This window comes from Lissotriton vulgaris, chromosome 2_1, assembly GCF_964263255.1.
Source record: "Lissotriton vulgaris chromosome 2_1, aLisVul1.2, whole genome shotgun sequence".
NCBI classification, from domain to species: domain Eukaryota; kingdom Metazoa; phylum Chordata; class Amphibia; order Caudata; family Salamandridae; genus Lissotriton; species Lissotriton vulgaris.
Window position 1 is genome coordinate 503200578 of NC_141687.1, and position 18293 is coordinate 503218870.

The following is an 18293-nucleotide window of genomic DNA, read 5'->3' on the forward strand; positions in this document are numbered from 1 at the left end:
TTGCTGGGGAGGTGAGCTTGCAGTTGATAAAGGGCCCAAGGACGAGCGTTTAGCATTCATAAGGTCCAAGGATACTCTTCGTTCCAGTAAAGAGATACTGTGATTGATTGACTCGTTAACCCGGGATATAAATTGGTCTATTGGCCCAGTAATTTGGGCTACGGCCATCGCTGTTTTGGTTTTACTTCTTGTTCTTCCGGGCATGACAGACATATGTAGAGGCTTGCGAGTTAAATATTAGGACGGTGTGAAGAGCCAAGAGAGGTGGCCCGGTCCGGTCACTGCCGGGCAACAACGGGCCCGCCCTTAGCCCGGGCTTCGCCCCGGGCTGCGACCCCGCGCGCGTCCCGCATTGCGCGTCACTGATCTTGCTAAAGTACTCCTGGGTGGAGAGGGGGCGTGGCACTGGGAGGGGGCACGGCTCACCCGGGAAGAGGACACAGCTGAGGATGTTGTAGGCTGGTCCTCGCAGTCCCGGGGCCGTGCCTCTCGCCTCCTCTGCGGCCTCGCGGCTGGAAACTCCTCTCACCGGCAAGAAACACAATCAGGAACAGATGTCAGCTACTCCAGTAGCACGAACAGGGTTGTGGCAAAGAGACTCCTCTGAGCGAGCGGCAGCCGCGAAGCGGGGGCCGCGAGGAGTAAAGAGCACTTCGGTGGGGGCGGGCACTGGGAGGGGGCGCAGCTCACCCGGGAAGAGGACACAGCTGAGGATGTTGTAGGCTGGTCCTCGCAGTCCCGGGCCGCGCCTCTCGCCTCCTCTGCGGCCTCGCGGCTGGAAACTCCTCTCACCGGCAAGAAACACTATCAGGAACAATTGTCAGCTACTCCAGTAGCACGAACAGGGTTGTGGCAAAGAGACTCCTCTGAGCGAGCGGCTCCCGCGAAGCGGGGGCCGCGAGGTGTAAAGAGCACTTCGGTGGGGGCGGGCACTGGGAGGGGGCGCGGCTCACCCGGGAAGAGGACACAGCTGAGGATGTTGTAGGCTGGTCCTCGCAGTCCCGGGGCCGCGCCTCTCGCCTCCTCTGCGGCCTCGCGGCTGGAAACTCCTCTCACCGGCAAGAAACACAATCAGGAACAGATGTCTGCTACTCCAGTAGCACGAACAGGGTTGTGGCAAAGAGACTCCTCTTATAGGCTTCTTATACAATTGTTTTTAAATGTACATATTATTAATTCTGTATATATGTGTATAATAGATTTTGTATACATTTTCTAAAATTATGTTTATATATATTTGTTTGTAGCCCCGAAGAAGTCCGTAAGGACGAAACAAGTTTGCTACTTCGTGTCATTTTTTTTTTAAAAAAAAGACCTTGAATAAAGAAGTTATACTACGACCTGCTGATTAGTTTCTGAAAATGTGTCTTTTATAATCATATGTATCACTGAGTGGAGTGCAGGATCATTGTTTGTGCAACATTATAGTCTATTAATTCAAACGTAATAGGCATTTGTACATCTGGTATTCTGCACATATATATATTTCAAAGTGCTTTCATACGCGGGTCGGTGAAATTAAATATTTGAATTAGTTCACACAATGTAAGCAGGGAGGCTGCGATTATCCAGGTTTTTTGGTTTCAGTTTGTACAAATCAGCCAGTAAACGGATATCTATATCTTTCCTAATGTTAAGGCGTTGATTTAACCTGTTTGTGCATTTTTCTGCCGTTTTTTTTATAGCGCAAGCTTAGCCCAAAGGTATTGAAGAGCTTCACACGAGCAGCAGTTGCATTGCACGTCACATTCATTGTTTAAAGGCATGGGTAGATTAGGTGATGTGCCCGTGATATTGAGGGGACGCCGGGGCACTAACCACGATTTAATATCTTGAAATGCAACTGCCCCTTTGAATAGCAGCATCTTTGCTTCCGGGTTACTAGAGACCGCAATGTGCTTCTGAATTGGCGTTCATTTAATCACTGACCGCACAGATATTGAAGAGCTCTTGGTCGCCCAAGCACGTGTAGAAGGCGCGTGCGCAACGGATCTAGACACTGACGGTCGTATGATCCCAACATTCAGACGCGTGTTGGGGGTCCTCGCTACGCCCGAACAAGTAGCCGGCTATCTCTCGGTCAGTCGGTGAAAAAGCCCAGTTCACTAGTTGCAGCATCTATCTGCCGTACGGACTAGGTGCACACAGCCTACACGACGGCCCACTGGCAGCTGGAACATCTTTTTCCGGTGCGGCAGGGGCGGTGACTTGCAACTTTTCCGGGGCCGGTTATTTCATTTCTAACCAATCGCTGGTACCGAAACACTACTCGAACTACCCTCACACGTGCCAGTCAGTAAAAGCTTCTTTCTGATTGGCTCTCTGTAGCTTCAGTTTTTGTAAGTACTGTAGAGTGGAAAGCAAGGCAGAGGCAATCGGATTTTAACTCCCTCCGGTAGTAGATTGGAGGTAAGTCTGAAATACGGAATTTCTTCGACTGATTCAGACTGTTGGCGAGCCTGTGATGGCACACAGTGGTTTTATGTATCAAAACCCTAATGGGTGCGACTGAGCTCTCTGTGCCATCAGTCACATCTTTTCTCTACTCTCTTCTATGTCCCTTTCTATTCTATTTTGTTTACTTTTAATCTAGTTCGCTCTGATAAATCGCCTTGCTTGTTTTTCTCTGCCCCACCTCCCCTCCATTCCGCTGTTTCATCCTGTTTCTATCTTTCCTTGTTAATCTGGTTTCCTTCTAAACCTATTATTTCATGGCAAGTTTCATTTTATTCTTTACTCTTTTCGTTTATACCTTTTCACTTTGTGCGTTATCTTGCTTGCACCTTTCTTTCCATTTTGTTGCTCGTTCTGTAATCCCTTTGTGTTTTATTTATTCTTTGACTTCTCACATGTTCCATTCATCTTGTGTATTCCCCTCTCCTTCTCTCGTTTATTTCCAGTTCCGTTTCACGTGCCTCCTCGAAGTATGGTTTTCTCTTCCCCTGAGCTCCATGTTTCCGAGTACCACTCCACTCAGCACTGTACTCTCTAACCCTTGACGGAGCTTGTCATTTAACATTATCCGATCCAAACTTTCCCCAAATCCATGAAACTTGCCGCCCCCCTTTCTCGACAAAACCCCTCATACTTACTCTAGTGTCACAGTTTATCATGCACCTCTTAACATTCTAGAACCATGACAGTAGCTTCTGCACTTCTTAGTTTACATGATCCAATCAGAGCCATGCACGGTCTTCCGTATTTCTGCATCCCCGTGAGAGTCCCTTCTGTCAATCGTCATCGGACCGCATTTGTTGGGGTTGTAGCCCAGCTTGTCAGGAGCACATCGGCTGGAGGCCCTCTTTTAACTGATTATACATTTGCTTAGTGGTTGCATTTGTATTAATTGTTTTATAAAAATGCAACCGAGTAAGAAATTGTTACTAACACACTAGTTTCAAATTTATTCAGCTGTATAATCTGATTATGCAAGTGGCACCATCTTCCAATCTCTTTGGTCATTTGGTGACTTTTGGGTTAACCAAAATAAAACAAGTGAGCTATGTGGTTCATACAGTATTCATAAGACTTTTACATTCAGGCTACATTATCCTGCTGAAAATCTTACACATCTAGTTAGTTAACTTAATAGATTATATATTACCTCTCCTTCTTTCTTTGCAGCTGCTAGAAACTGTGCTATAATGAAGAGCTACCCCAGCGCGCTGAACAGGTAGTTTCTAACCTAACATCCAACAACCTCAACTTTTTATGTCATGAGGCTGAAAGGACATTTGGGTTAAAAACGGTTGGCTTCTGGACTCCCTCCTTTGTTTCCTAATGGACTAGGTGCCTCAGGGTAAAGAGACTTAAGGCATGCACGAAAAGCAAATCCCGTAATATGGTTCAGGCTGCCAATGGATTGTCGCTTTACTGCGTGCCCCAGGAGGCATTTCCTAGACTCCTTTAAGATTCTTGGCGAAACAGGGACTTTGTTCACCGTTTGGAGGTATCCAGTGATGATGGAGCAAAGGGACCATCAGCCCTTCTGATAAGGACATAGGCTGTGGGGGTAAGCACAGATTCTCGGCCCTACATTTATGTTGCCAGTTCAATTCAATTCCTGGCAGCCGCCTATATTTATACAATCAACATCACATCTCCTTTTTATCCTTTGATTATAGTCACAGTAGCGTCTTCATTGCAAACATAATCCACTGTCTTTTTCATATATTGTTGCCTTTCTCAGAGTGAAACAGTTTTGAAGTACTTGGTAGAGTGGTGTGAAGCGGCTGGGTTCCAACAGGTGGATAGGGTTTTAATTAAATAATAAAAACTGAAGCTACCAAGCATTGGCAAAGTCAATAGGTCTTGCTTGGGGGGCATATTGTCGTTGTAACTGGGTTTTAGGTCTCCTCAGAGACATTGCATGTGCTGTCGGTCGCAAGCCATTTTGCTTGCTCAAAGGGGACTTGTAGCCCGCTCATTGCTAAGCATTCATTTGTGGCTTCATCGTCACACTTATTTTCTGGCACCTGCTGGTCAGCGCGTGCCGGCTTCACTTCCTCTTCAAATGTTTCTCCCTTCTATGGAGCATGGCCCAAGTACTGCTTTCTTTCTTTTTGAGTGTCCTTCCCCTGCTCACATTTTCTGGGCCAGGCTACATTTTCTTCAACTTGCAGTACCATTCACTAGTAAAGCATGTGGTTGCAGGCCATTTCCCTTCTTCCTTCTTGCATCGCTCCGAGTCGTTGCTTGCCCTGCCCTCCTCCCTGTGTTGTTACTTGCACCTTCCTCCTCTTGCGTTGTAGCCCCAGACCCTAACCCTTGCTAGCATTGTTGCTTACTCCGTTCTCCCCTCCCAGTCATTCCTTGCCCAGTTCCACCCTTCCCTTTTCCCCCTGTTGTTAGTTGCCCCCCCTGACCCCTGCTGTCACATTGCTCTTTAGGTCTTGCCTAACAGCATGCATGCTCTGTTGCTTCAATGGGGTTGCATACAGTAAAGGGCTTGGAGCCCGCCCATTACTTACCGTTTGTTGACATAATTGTCATTCTTTTTGGCTTCCTCTGAATTGACCAGTACATAAGGGTGCATATCATTTCATTTTATTTGTCTGGAGCATGAACACATTGATTTCATTTGATTAGTGTCCTGCTGCACGTGCTGTGATTCAGGGTTCTTTTTTTTGCTTTTAATTTTTCTATCCACCATTTCCACTTCCATTTTGCACATTTGGGCTGCTTTGAATTTCTGTCTTACAGGTTTATTTGTTGTTGCTCTAATTTGTTTTGAAATTTGGCGCTTCTTTTTAGAAATGACATGGACTATTAAAGCAGTTTGTGACTTGTTTTACACTTGGCGCTTCCTTTCATAGCGCCAAACATATGGTACAGAATGCTAAAGTGACTGCATGAGTTTGTAGGCTGCACCTCTTCTCTGCGCATACAAATATTTGTCTGTTTAAAGCATACACTGGCCTGAAACCAGACTCCCATAGTCTTTCTAGGCAAGAAGTTCAGTCACATGCTTCATGCCAGGCTGCCACTTAGCAGCACAAACATTTTGGGCATATCTCTGTCTTTTGAAACACAAAGTATGTGACATTTTAAAATGCCTTAATTTTGGGTAGAGCTGTAGTTCATCCGTTGCTCCTTAAAATGTGTTCTTATTCGAATTGCACAGAAAGCGCATTTAGGTGCAAGAGATGTAGCCTAACCGCTCCACTCCACGCTACTCAATTCTACCCAAAACACACCCACTACCCTCCAATCTACCCCATTCCAATCTACCCCATTCCAATCTACCCCATTCCAATCTACCCTATTCCAATCTACCCTATTCCAATCTACCCTATTCCAATCTACCCTATTCCAATCTACCCCATTCCAATCTACCCCATTCCAATCTACCCCATTCCAATCTACCCCATTCCAATCTACCCCATTCCAATCTACCCCATTCCAATCTACCCCATTCCAATCTACCCCATTCCAATCTACCCCATTCCAATCTACCCCACTCCAATCTACCCCACTCCAATCCACCCCACTCCAATCCACCCCACTCAACTTCAATCTGCCCATCTTCACTCTAGCACGGTCTACCCCACTCCACCCCACTAACTTTTAGCCATACTTAACAGCAGACACACTGGTATACAACATGCTTAAACACATTGTGATAGGCTTTAGCTATCACATAGGTTAGATATATTGGCTCTACCAATGCTTTTTTCCTACTTTTAGCCATGCTGCACAGCAGTGGCACTGCTGTACAAGATGCCTAAAACATTGATAAAGCCAATAGCAATCGCACCGACAAGGTCTATTGGTTTTGCCAATACTTGTTTCTTCTGTTAGGGTGGCTATGATGAAAGCACGTACATATGTAAAGGCTATGTTTTGAATGTATTTTCATATGCTTTAAGAAACGATTTTTTTTTTAAAAATAACCTTGGAGGGACACACATTTGTGACAGGTACCTATGTTAAAAGTATGTGTAATGAACATGGTCTGTTTTAGCCACTGTAATTATTTTAATGGAAAGTGAAATCAAACTATTGTAAATAGTAACTTTTTAAATAGAATATATTTGTTTGTGCGAAAATACTGAACAGAACCCTCTGTAACATTTTAAATAATATTTAAGAAACACAGAACCTAAATATGATGCCAGTGAGAGAATTCCAACACTGGTCTAAAAACTACATTCCAACTTGAATGCAGCACCTTAGACAACTTAGCTACCATCACGTCGAAAAATAATTGCACAGCTTTTATGTTTAAACAAAATGCTATGAGCGAAATCTCCAGTACAATTAAAGAATCTAAGAGCTGCCTGACAACAATATGGTGCTTAAGGCACAATTCCAAAGAAGCTGTTACAGAATGTGATCTAATTATTGTTGTGTTCTTGAGTACAGTAAGTCTAGTAATGGATAGTAGAAACGTAGTCTGTAAATAGCAATTTTCTAGACAGAAGTTAATCAGGAAAGGCAAATGTAATTAAAACATCTTTGCAACATGTCAAATTATATATTTTTAAAATACGAACCCAAAAATGTTTCTTGACGCAGCATTCAAAACCACTCCTACAAAGTGCACAGCGATCTGTTTACAGAGCCTTTTCCCGCTGGGCCGCATTCATTCCAACATATATGGACACAGTTTCTCTTGTCAACATTATATTGTATACCAATTGACTCAGTGAGAGAAGGGTGGAGTAGAAGGGCAGTCGCAAAGGCTTGCCAGGAGCTTGTATATTTAAAGCGCAAACTGGCAAAACACAAGTGCAGTGGGCAGGAGCTTTTGTGAGAAAAGAGCTGAACTGAGGAAAGGAGGAGCAGCAGCAGTATGTTGGCTTTGTTGGGCTCTCGTGTGTGAGATGAGTAGCAAAGCAGAAAGAAGACAGAGGCGGAAAGCAAAATATCGGCTCTCTTGTTTGAGGGAAGAGCTGAGGGGGGTGGTTAGAGAAGCCCACAAAGGACAACGCTGGAAAACGCATGCGCTTTTATGGAGTGCGTTAGACAACAAAAAGTGGTTCCCTAAAAGTGATCAGTGGAAGGATAGTAGATTGAATATTTTTAATGTGCATATGAACAGCGCAGCTACAGAACACCAGCACAAAACACACTAGAGATGCATTTCACGCACGCTTGGAACGCACTACCACAATAAACCAGCATAATACAGCAACACAACAAAATACCAAAAGATTTTAGTAGCGCCACACAATAAATTACAATATATCACAGGAAAGTAAAACAACAATTCAGTTGGGTTTGTTTTAGGTGTTTTTGATTTGTAGTTGTTTTGTTATAGGCTGCTCAAATTTTGAGTTGCTGTTGTGTTGGCGTATTATTGAGTTGTGTTGGGGGTTCAGCTGGGATTTCTTGCACGTTTTTAAAAGACCTAATAAACCAGGCCCGTCTCTGTTTGAAGGAAGTGGCATGAGTTTGGAACCATGGTTTTTGTATGTTTACAAAGGAGTAGCATTGGGAATATGAATGCATGTGTTAGCTAGATAGTTAATGTAATGGTGGTTGGTGCTCGTTGTGTTTTTGATGACATACACATTGTTCTTTGCATGTTTGTATGGTTCAGTGCTAACACAAAGGAAATATTTATTTTCTCCAATAGAAAATACAGCAAAGATACAGAGGATGAAACATTACTTTTTCTCTGTAACGACCTCTGCCTTCACAGAAACCAACGCAGATGATCCATAGGCAACTGAGTCAGAGGGCTTGTGCTTGATGAGAGGTGTCTCTCTAGGTGGCACTTTGGTCGAAACTTCAGGAGGCTACTGAAAGAATAGTTTAAAAAATTGCCTCTTATAGCGACTGCAGTGGAGAAAGTCTGGGCTGCGTTACCAAGAATGAGATTGCATTGGGTAACCTGAACGCCAGCACTCAAAAATTGGTGGTCCTACTTCAGGAGCTTGAGGCCCAGTAGTGTCATCATTTAAAAGGCTGTATCTATGCTATCTAGTGTGCAAGACCAGTTGGAAAAGGTGTAAAATGCAGCAAGGACTGTTTGTTTCTAGTCTTGGGAGCGGCATTCCCTGCTAAGGCGGAGGTCTTCAAACCGATGATCCAGAGCCGTAAGACTGAGGCACTAGGAATTAGAGCATATAACTCTGTTGCAGTGGTCAAGGTGTTGTGGGTACAGACGAAGGCTCCACTCCCAAGGGTATTCAGAGGTGGCACCTTGTTGATCGAACTGTCAGATTCATGCCAGCGCTAAGCAGATGTAACCAGCTTGGCTACAGGGTATACATCCTTCTCTCTAAGCAGTAGCATGGTACACATCTTTTATGATCTCAGTATACCGACTCAGAAGAAACAGGGAATGCAATACATCCAAAAGATAGTGTTTACGGGTGGTCTGGTTTCTAACTTTATTTGTGGTGAACAGTGATGAAAAACAGTATGTTTCTGGCCAAAGATTTCCTGAACTAAGACTCTAAGTGCCGCTGTTGAAATAGAGACCAGATGGCAGCGGCAGGTGTCTCCCTCTGCATGTTTGGGGCTCACTAGCCACATGTCCCAAAAAAACCTATAAATACGAATATACGTGCATACATAGAGGGACTTCATCAATTGTTCTGTTAAATTGTAATTTATATTTTCCTTATGCCCACCACACCATGGGCCAGTTTGTGAGTCCTATTCTGGCATTTGCTCTCCTCACTGTGTCTGATGACATTTTTTTGTGCACGGCCTGCAAGGAGTTGATTGACTAGTACAAGTGTGTGCTTTGCTATGGGGCGGTGCACTGTATAAACATGTTAATAAAATTTATTGTGTCGGGGGGAGGAGCTTCGCGCGTATCCAAGATGGACGCGTGAGCACAGGGCTTCCGAGACCCTTTCCGCCTCCCGCATCTATCCTGCAACGTATCCTGATTTGGACGACGGGTACTTTTAGCTGATGCCCTGCTGACACGAAAGTCTTTTTCAAAATTCGATTTGGCCGCCGAGAACCAGACTTACTGCACTTTGAAATTTGCGGCCTACACCGAAGACCAACCACGGACTTGAGTCCCCGAGGTACCCAGGTGGCAATTGAACAACAACCGCTGATGCGACACGTTCACTGCCCCTGTGGTACTTTCGGTTTCGCTTTTGGTCATTGTTGGCGGCGATTTGCTGCCGGTCGACACGGTTGACCTGATTCTTGCTGCCAGCCCTATGCTTGTCCTCTACCCTCGTCCCTTCGCCTCTCCAAGTCTGCTGCGCAGGGAACCATTCTGACTAGATCCCAAAGGTTCCGTCAGAGCTCGTCGCCCATCATGGCGGGCAAGGCGGATACCGAGAAGCGTGCAACCAGAGGCACATATCGAGGGGGGGTTGCCCAATCCCATACCATAGATCGCTTTACCCAGAAAGGATCCCCTGGCGGAGCGAGTAAGGTCTCCGAGGAGACTGGAGATGTCTCTTCTGCAACTGAGGAACCGACATTGAAGGACGTTATGGGCGCCATCGCAAGTGTTCAGACATCTATGGGCAAGCAGTACGAAACTCTGGCTGCTAAGATAGACACGGTGGCGATCGAAGTCAACCTTATCAGGACGGACTTGGGGAAAACCAATGAGAGGGTCAAGTCCATGGACATCAAGACCGCAAGCCTTACTACGGATGTCTCGGATCTCCAGACCGAAGTCCGCAATCTCCGGACGTCTAATGACTTGTTTGCCCGTCGGCTGGATGATTTTGAGAGCCGGGCCAGACGCAACAACGTCCGCATTGTAGGTGTTCCAGAGACTTTCGCAGACTTATCTACAGATCTTTTGGTGGAGGACCTTGTTCTGAATCACTTGGCACCAAAGGGCCTCAGTAACTTTTTCACGGTGGAGCGTGCCCACAGAGTCCCCGGCGGGAAGCCCAAACTGGGTGCCGCCCCGAGGCCTATAATAGCCAGGATTTTTAATTTCCGGGACAGAGACGCTATCCTTCAGGCATCGCGCACCAATGGTCCCACCAAATTTGAAAATGCATCGATCAGCTTCTACCCGGACTTTACACAAGCGGTGCAGAAACGGCACATGGGCTTCACGGGGGTTAAAAGGCGACTCAGGGATATGTGACTGAAATACGCCATGCTTTTTCTGGCTCGCCTGAGGATTGAATATGAGGAACTTGCGCTCTTTTTTTGATCGCCCGGGGTGGTTAGGGATTGGCTTGACACTCTGCCGACACATCGTACCAGCCCTGAAAGATCGAGGGGCGCTGAAGGTGGCCTGGAAGAGCAGGCGTAGAGAGTCTGTACCGGCGAGCCAACTTTATGGACTTATGGCAGTGGCTCAATGACTGTTCTGTATATACGGTGTGAACACCCGGGGGTGGGGGGGAATCGGGACTCTTCCTCCTCTGGGGGCTTTTCTCTCTCTTCTTGTAGGTTAGTTCTATGGGGCGACAGGCACACTGCAAGTTGCGGCGGCTTTTTGGTCTACCGCAGGGGTGCAGGGTGGGGGTGTGTTCCGGGGGTTCTTTGGAGGGTGGTGGGGGGTCTTTAATTTTTTGTTTGTGTCGAGGCTGCGCTTTTTTGCATATCATATCTTTTGTGCCTGTTTCTTGGTGGGGGGGCAAAGAGTTTATTTCTGGGATGGGGAGTAGGGGGCTGAGGGTGTTGAGCTGGAACGTGAATGGTCTGGGCGATAGGATAAAGCGGGGGATAGTTCTACAATACTTGAAGCGTTGCTCCCCGGATATAGTTTTACTCCAGGAGACGCATCTCATTGGAAACACGTGCCATGCACTGAATAGACGGGGCTACCGCCTGGTGGCTCATTCTGGATTCACCACTGGGTCGAGGGGGGCGGGCATCCTGGTTAGGAACTCCCTTTCCCTAGAGATAGATGGCACCATGCTGGATGATAGAGGCCGCTATGCGGCTATTATGGGCCGATGGGAAGGGAAGACGATCTCCATTTTGTCTGTGTATGTCCCACCCGGTCTACAGTCTACCACATTTTCTGATTTGGGCAGGGTGGTCCTGGGGTTTCCTGAGGGCATGTAGGTTGTGGGTGGCGACTTTAATTCGGTGGTCAGTGGGGAGGAGGATCGTAGTGCCCCCACCCCCCCCAGAATCCTCCCGACATCGCAACTATGGCTGGGCAATTTTCTGGACGCTCTGGGTCTAGCGGATTGTTGGAGGCAACTACATCCCGAACAGTCCCAATATACCTTCTACTCGGGAGCTCATGGGAGTTTCTCAAGGCTCGATCATATCCTTATACCAGCGGTGCAGATGGTCTCTGTAAGGGAAATTAGGCATTTAGCTAGAGGGATCTCGGACCACTCTCCACTCTGGCTCACTATTGATGTACAGTTGGGGGCCGGGGGTTGGGTTGCTCCGATTCACCCCTGGCACCTACTGGATTACTACTTTGCTGAGAATGAGGGTTCGGTGTCCTCCCCCATCACCTTGTGGGAGGCTTATAAGACTGTGATTCGTGGTCAGACTCTGTCCTTGATTGCTCGCGAGAGGAAGCGTAAAAATGCGGAAGTAGTGAGTCTGGAAAACAAAATCACCGGGTTGGAGGAGCAGATGGAGTCTGGGGCTACACCCGAGGCAATGCATACTTTGGCCCTTAAACAGTCTGACTATAGAGCTCTGGTGACTGAAGCGGCAAAGGCGATGAATCGTGAGCAACAGGGGCGTTTGTATGATGTTGGTGATAAAGCGGGAAAGTTGATTGCTTGGTTGGACAAAAGAGATAGATTGAATCGGGTGGTGCCTGTTGCTGAAAAAGTGGATGGTACGCGAGTGGTGGACCCGGTTGAGATAGTTGAGGTCTTTGCCCAGCACTTTCAGAATGTTTACGCGCCAGTCCCGGATAGGCTAGAGGAAGACTCGCATTTGTTGCTTCGGGATATTGTGTTGCCTAGCCTGTCGGATTCGGACAAAGAGCTTATGGAGGCGGAATTTTCCACAGATGAAATAGCGCTCGCTATCCGCTCTATTCGCTCGGGGAAGGCCTCAGGCCCGAATGGCATCCCGTTTGAGCTGTACAAGCTGTGCCCTGATAAAATAGCGCCGCATCTTCGCAGGATGTTTTCGGCATCGCGAGATCTCGGCTCCCTTCCCCGGGACCAGAGACTGGCGTCCATTGTGGTCATCCATAAAGATGGAAAACCCCGTGAACAATGTTCATCGTACCGGCCGATTTCGCTTTTGAATGTGGAACCCAAGATCTTAGCGAAGTTGCTGGCGAACCGGCTGATTACGGTGATTAACGACTTAGTACACCCGGACCAATCTGGATTCATCCCCCATCAAAATACCGCGCTTAATCTTCGCCGTCTTCACTGCGTCTTAGCAAGGGCGGGGTCTCTTGGTGAGCCGGCCATCTTAGTTTCACTTGATGCCTCGATGGCCTTCGACACATTGGAATGGCCGTACTTGTGGGCGACCCTTGCCAAATTTGGCTTTGGCCCTAAATTCATCGGGTGGGATAGGCTTTTATATGAGCAACCGCTGGCCCAGGTGGTGGTTAATGGCAGGGCCTCGGAACCCTTTGTTCTCGGACACGGCACGCGGCAGGGATGCCCTTTGTCGCCACTTCTTTTTGCGCTTGCCCTTGAACCACTTGCCGCGTGGCTCCGATGCGAACCTTCGCTCAAGGGTATTCGATGGTCCCCTGACTTCGAGGACCGCATATCGTTATATGCGGACGATATCTTGTTGTACCTTACCTCTCCCCGCAAGTCCCTGGGAGTCCTGTTCGACGTCTTGAGTTCCTTTGGGAAAAATTCCGGTTTAGTCATCAATTGGGCCAAGTCCTGTATCTACCCTCTCACGAGAGAATTGCCTCCTTTGCCCCGCATTTGCCCGATACCCGTCTCGAGCGTCGGTTTTAAGTATCTAGGAATCTATATATCCTTGGACCCCGCAGTACGCTACGAGCGGAATTTACTGCCTCCGCTTGCCCTGCTCAGATCGGATGTTACGGCGTGGTGCGGCTTGCCGTTGTCCCCTTTGGGGAGAGCGGCCCTCTTTAAGATGATGTCTCTCCCTCGATTCCTGTATGCCATTCAAAATACCATTGATTTGGTGCCTGCCAGGTATTTCCGTGAAATTCAGTGCCTCCAAAGGAAACTGGTATGGGGCAGGCGACCTCACATAGCATTGGCAAAATTGACTTTGCCTTGGTATGATGGAGGTATAGCGTTGCCCGATATTAAATGCTACTACTGGGCATCCCAACTGAGTGCGGTCAACCATGCTATGTACGGTCCTGTTCCGAATCCCGCATTTGAGATGGATAGGTGGCAGTTACCCGGGGGCGACTATAATAATAGGACGCTCTATTCTAGAGCTGCCAGGAAGAATCTGACGGGCCCCACCGGAGTGGCGGTACGAGTATGGGGTAGTGCAACTACGGCTATGGGATGGACGGACACGCTGACTAGAGCAACTCCTCTATATGCTGCGGAGAGATTGGGTAGCCTATGGACGACGAAGGGATTCGACAGGTGGGACCTTATTGGTATCAGTAAAGTGTGCGATCTCTGGGTCAAGGACAGAGTTAAGACCTTTGACGAACTGAAACGGGAGTATAAATTGGGTGATAGGGAATTTTTCCGATATCTTCAGGTCCGCCACGCACTTTAGTCGGTTTTCCCAGCTGGGACTACTATTCCGGAGTCCTCTCCTCTGGAAGATAGAGTGCTGGACGGGTATGTCCCTGATAGCACTATATCTCTCATCTATAAAAAACTCATTAATGACCGCTTGGACCTCCTTGTACAGCTCCGTAGGGCATGGATTGGAGTTGGACGATGAAGACTGGCAGGCTGCGATATCCTCCCTCAAAGAGGTCGCGATTCCGGCGCGTCTCCGGCTGGTGCAATTAAAGATTCTGCACCGCGTTTATGTCACGGGTCCACGATTGATGTGCATGGGTTATTCTGTGGATGGGCTGTGTAGGCGTGGGTGTGGTATGCTTGCTACCTTCCTTCACATTATATTGAAATGCCCGGAGGAGGTGGTTTTTTGGAATCGAGTGCATGCGGTTATGGGTGAGGTGACGGGTGTTGAGTTATTGCCAAGGCCAGACGTTGTTTGTTGAACTTCTGGGAGCCGAATGACTGCAGTGTTGCTCAGACCCAGTGGGTCACCCTTGGCAACATGATCGCGAAACGGGACATTGCCCAATTGTGGGGCTCTCAGAGGGCACCTTTGATTTCAACTTGGACAGAGAACATGGACTGGTGCATGTTCAGAGAGAAAATTGTATATGTCTCCCGTGGTAGGCCCAAAAAGTGGGGCAGGATATGGGATCAATGGAATTCATACCGAGGAGAGATTTGCACTCCCCCTTTTTATAGAAGCTTCCGGCATTCCTCAATCCCCTTAATTATGCGTTTCAGGTCATTTGCTTCCTTTTGTATAGGACTTACTGGTTTGCTCTCGGCCCCCCTCCCCCATTCCGGATCTCTCCTCCCTTATTGCATTGCTCATTATTTAATCGGCTCCCCCTACCGTATGAGACAGTCACTACGGTGTATAGTATTTGCCTTGACCCTTTTTTGTGTGTTTTTCTTTTTGTTTATTTATAAAATGTCAAACCTTTCATTTATCCTCCTATCGCCACAAGCTCTCTATAATATTGTGCGTTATCGCTGCCGGGCCTTCGGGTTGTCGGCTGATGAGCTGTGTATTATTGCACTATTGGTATTGATCGCTTCTGACCAGCCTCCGTGGGTGTAGGTCTGTAACTGTACTTCTTTTTTACAAAATAAAGGTTTAAAAAAAAAAAAGTTTGTGTGTGCGCAGTTAAGTTCAGTCCATCATGCAGGAAAAAAAAATGCCTTGTTTATGTGCTTTATTGTGTGCGCTCTCTAAGCAGTTCTCTTATGATTTTTTTCGCATTGAGCAGCTTTTCATGGATTATTTTAAGTGCAGATGTAGACTGTAGTCCATGCTGTTAACACGGATATTAGTAATCATATCGCAATGTTTGGTATAATTTCGTGCGATATAGACCCATTCTATCTTGTTTTATTGAGCCGCATGTACCATTGCTAATGATGATGATTTTATTTTGTAAAAGATTTTCAACATTGTTTGCTTTAATTTTCTCCTCCAACTTTGCTCTCAATGTGTACTCTACAGAAGCTTATACCACATTTTACTCTCACACTGTACTGTAGAAACTGTATGGCTGTAGCTAATAATGACCAAAACTTGTTTTAAAATCAATTGGCAGCTTCATGCTCGCTTTTATTTTCCAAAGTATGTTTTTTTTCTACCTTAAATAGCCACATTTATGCACTTGCCGACACCTTATTGTATTGTAATTGTATTTATACAGCAGTAACTATCCCAGACAAGGTGTTGAAGCACTTTATACTGGGAAGCATTCTGCTCTGGCAACCCAAGGTTAGTGGTTAGCCCAGTGTTTATTGGGGTTTTTGGTTATCAGGTTTAATCTTGTGCTCTCAAGGCAACCATTCCATGCATTTACTTAAGTTTATTTGTGGTAGGTTAAATTAATAGGAGTTGGGCGTAATCATTAATGGGGGCTATGTTAGTTCATGTTGATGGAATTAATAAATGAGCTAGAGGGAATCCAGAGATATTACTTCCAAAGGGGTTTCTAATCTTTGAAATTAGGTGCAGCCATTTGCAGAAATGCAATTATAGATATTAAGGCAAACAAATGACATAGTAGGCGTAGTCACCGGGGAGGCATGCATTGAAGAAAAGTGTCATTCGAAGGCAAGAAGGAGTGGCAACAAACGGAAGTAAATTGATGTCATCCAGTGTTTTAGCAGCACAGACCAGGCTTGGCATAGCAATCTGAGGATGCAACATGGCAGAAAGAAACATTATTTTCATGTGCGATAGGGCTCTTTTAAGTACTTTGGTAGGCATTAGTTTCATTCAGACGAACAGTCTGTCCACTGCCCAACTACCATTAGACCATTGAATAAAAACGGACAGCAGATCAGCCCAGGCGTTGGACGTATAAAGTAATAGCTGCATACATATTTTGGAAATATCAGGAGTTTTAGGAAGCTCTTGAAAGAAGCAGAACCTCCTGATCTTAGCATTGTGAAAGAATATACTGGCTAAATAATGCATACATTGAAATGGAGAATCTGCAAATGCTGGAGCAGATGTCTTCTGTTCAATGTAAACATTTTCAAACCATAATCAGTACAAAGGCAAAGTGGACTGTAAAGAAAGATACCGTAAGCAAAGGTCTGCTTTTCTTCTTTATTTGTAGAAACTTAGATAACCACCTCACTGTACATCCACCCCTTTCACCTGCCCAACTGCTAGTCTCAGAATCCCCATCACATTCCACCTGTGACCCTAGATATAATTAAAACAAAACCCCACATATCTTCCCTCTTAAAATAACAAAATACCCTAGTCGTACAAAAGTGAGCACTATAATGTTGCATCTATTTGCAGTGTATAGAAGACCCATAGGAATAGGCATCAAAATCATCCCATAACATAATTCTTGAAGTACGCAGGAGCTGAATGTTTCCTTCTTGGGCAATGGTTGTGCGTTTCACTTATTCCAGAATAACACCCCATTTTCGGTTGCACAAAATCCAATTGCCCCTTTGGTACAAGCACCAACCTTTCTTTGTTCCACACTCTGCCATCGCTTCTGCGCACATCATTCGGCCAAACGTTCACAACCTGAATGAGAGACAGAAACTTAGACTCCCTAGACATCTCATGACCTGGTTGTTTCACGTGCACTCAACAACCCTTCTGTCACTTGTTCTGCACTCTTCTCTTACCTCTAGTAGCATTGCCCATCTTCGTTTGAATGCACCTACATAAATCCTCTACACCTTGCAATGATTTTGGATCAATGGGAAACAAACCAATCCATTCCCTCCATAGCTTGATGCACGGCACATGCCCCCACCGAAAAACAAAAGGGATTACCCCCTGGATGTCATTAGGTGTGGTTCCCCTTGCCCGATCATGTTGTCAATCATAGTTCTCCAATTCAGTTTAAGGGCAACTGCAAGCATCCTTTTAAAGTACAATTAAATCCATCAATTAATCCATTGCTCCTAGGATGATATAGAGCAGTTGACACCAAACTCCTGCAGAAACGGTTCATTGTCTACAGACACCAACTGCGTTCCATTGTCGGTTACCAACTCACTTGGGTAATTTTCCCTTCCAAATGCATCTTGCAAAAATCGTTTGACAATCATTGTGCTAACTGTGCTCATGAACCGTACTTGAGGTCCCTTCGTTAAATAATCCAGCAACCCTACAGCATATTTAGACGCCTCTCCTAACACCCTATGTCGACCTGAACCATCCAGTGCCAATGTATGCCACGGTACCGTAGGTACTTCAATAGGTGTGACTGAAGACTGATGAGTTACCTGTATTTTATCGCTGATTGCACATGCACTTCATTCCCTGACGTAACACTCTACTGCCTTGTACACACCTTGCCATAAAAAATTCGGTTGCACCCTCTGTTTCATAGCTTGGATCTCTGTCCTTCATGGGCTTGTTCCAAAACGATCTCTAGTAATTTCAGTGACACAACCAACTGTTGCCCACGTCTCAGCAAACCATTTTCCAAAGTCCATTCCTGCGATACTTAAAGGAATGATTTAATCAATCCTATTAACCTCGGGCCAACCAGACACAACCCAATTCTTAGTCAAGCTCTCTTCTACTCTTCATGTGATAAGACCTTTAAAAACTCCTCATACACATTCCATGGTACAAACCATATCCATATCCTTCATATAGCCTATACCACACTCCTCACCAGATAAAGTTAACCGCGACAAACACTCTGTGTCAACGTTTTTCTAGCCTGGAAAATACTCAATCTCGCAATCAATTCT

The 18293-nt window shown here is 46.1% G+C and overlaps 1 protein-coding gene across 5 annotated transcripts in view; it reads left to right on the forward strand.

Moving 5' to 3' along the window:
* The first annotated feature begins 2273 nt into the window (after nt 1–2273).
* Nucleotides 2274–18293, forward strand: part of SLC39A10 (solute carrier family 39 member 10) — a 457169-nt gene continuing 441149 nt past the window's right edge. For 3 of the 5 annotated variants that reach the window (XM_086955403.1, XM_086955402.1, XM_086955399.1), the window contains exon 1: nt 2274–2409. The gene's annotated coding sequence lies outside the window, so the exon portion shown is untranslated. The remainder of the gene's footprint in view (nt 2410–18293) is intronic. The other 2 variants (XM_086955404.1, XM_086955401.1) reach the window with 2 other exon arrangements.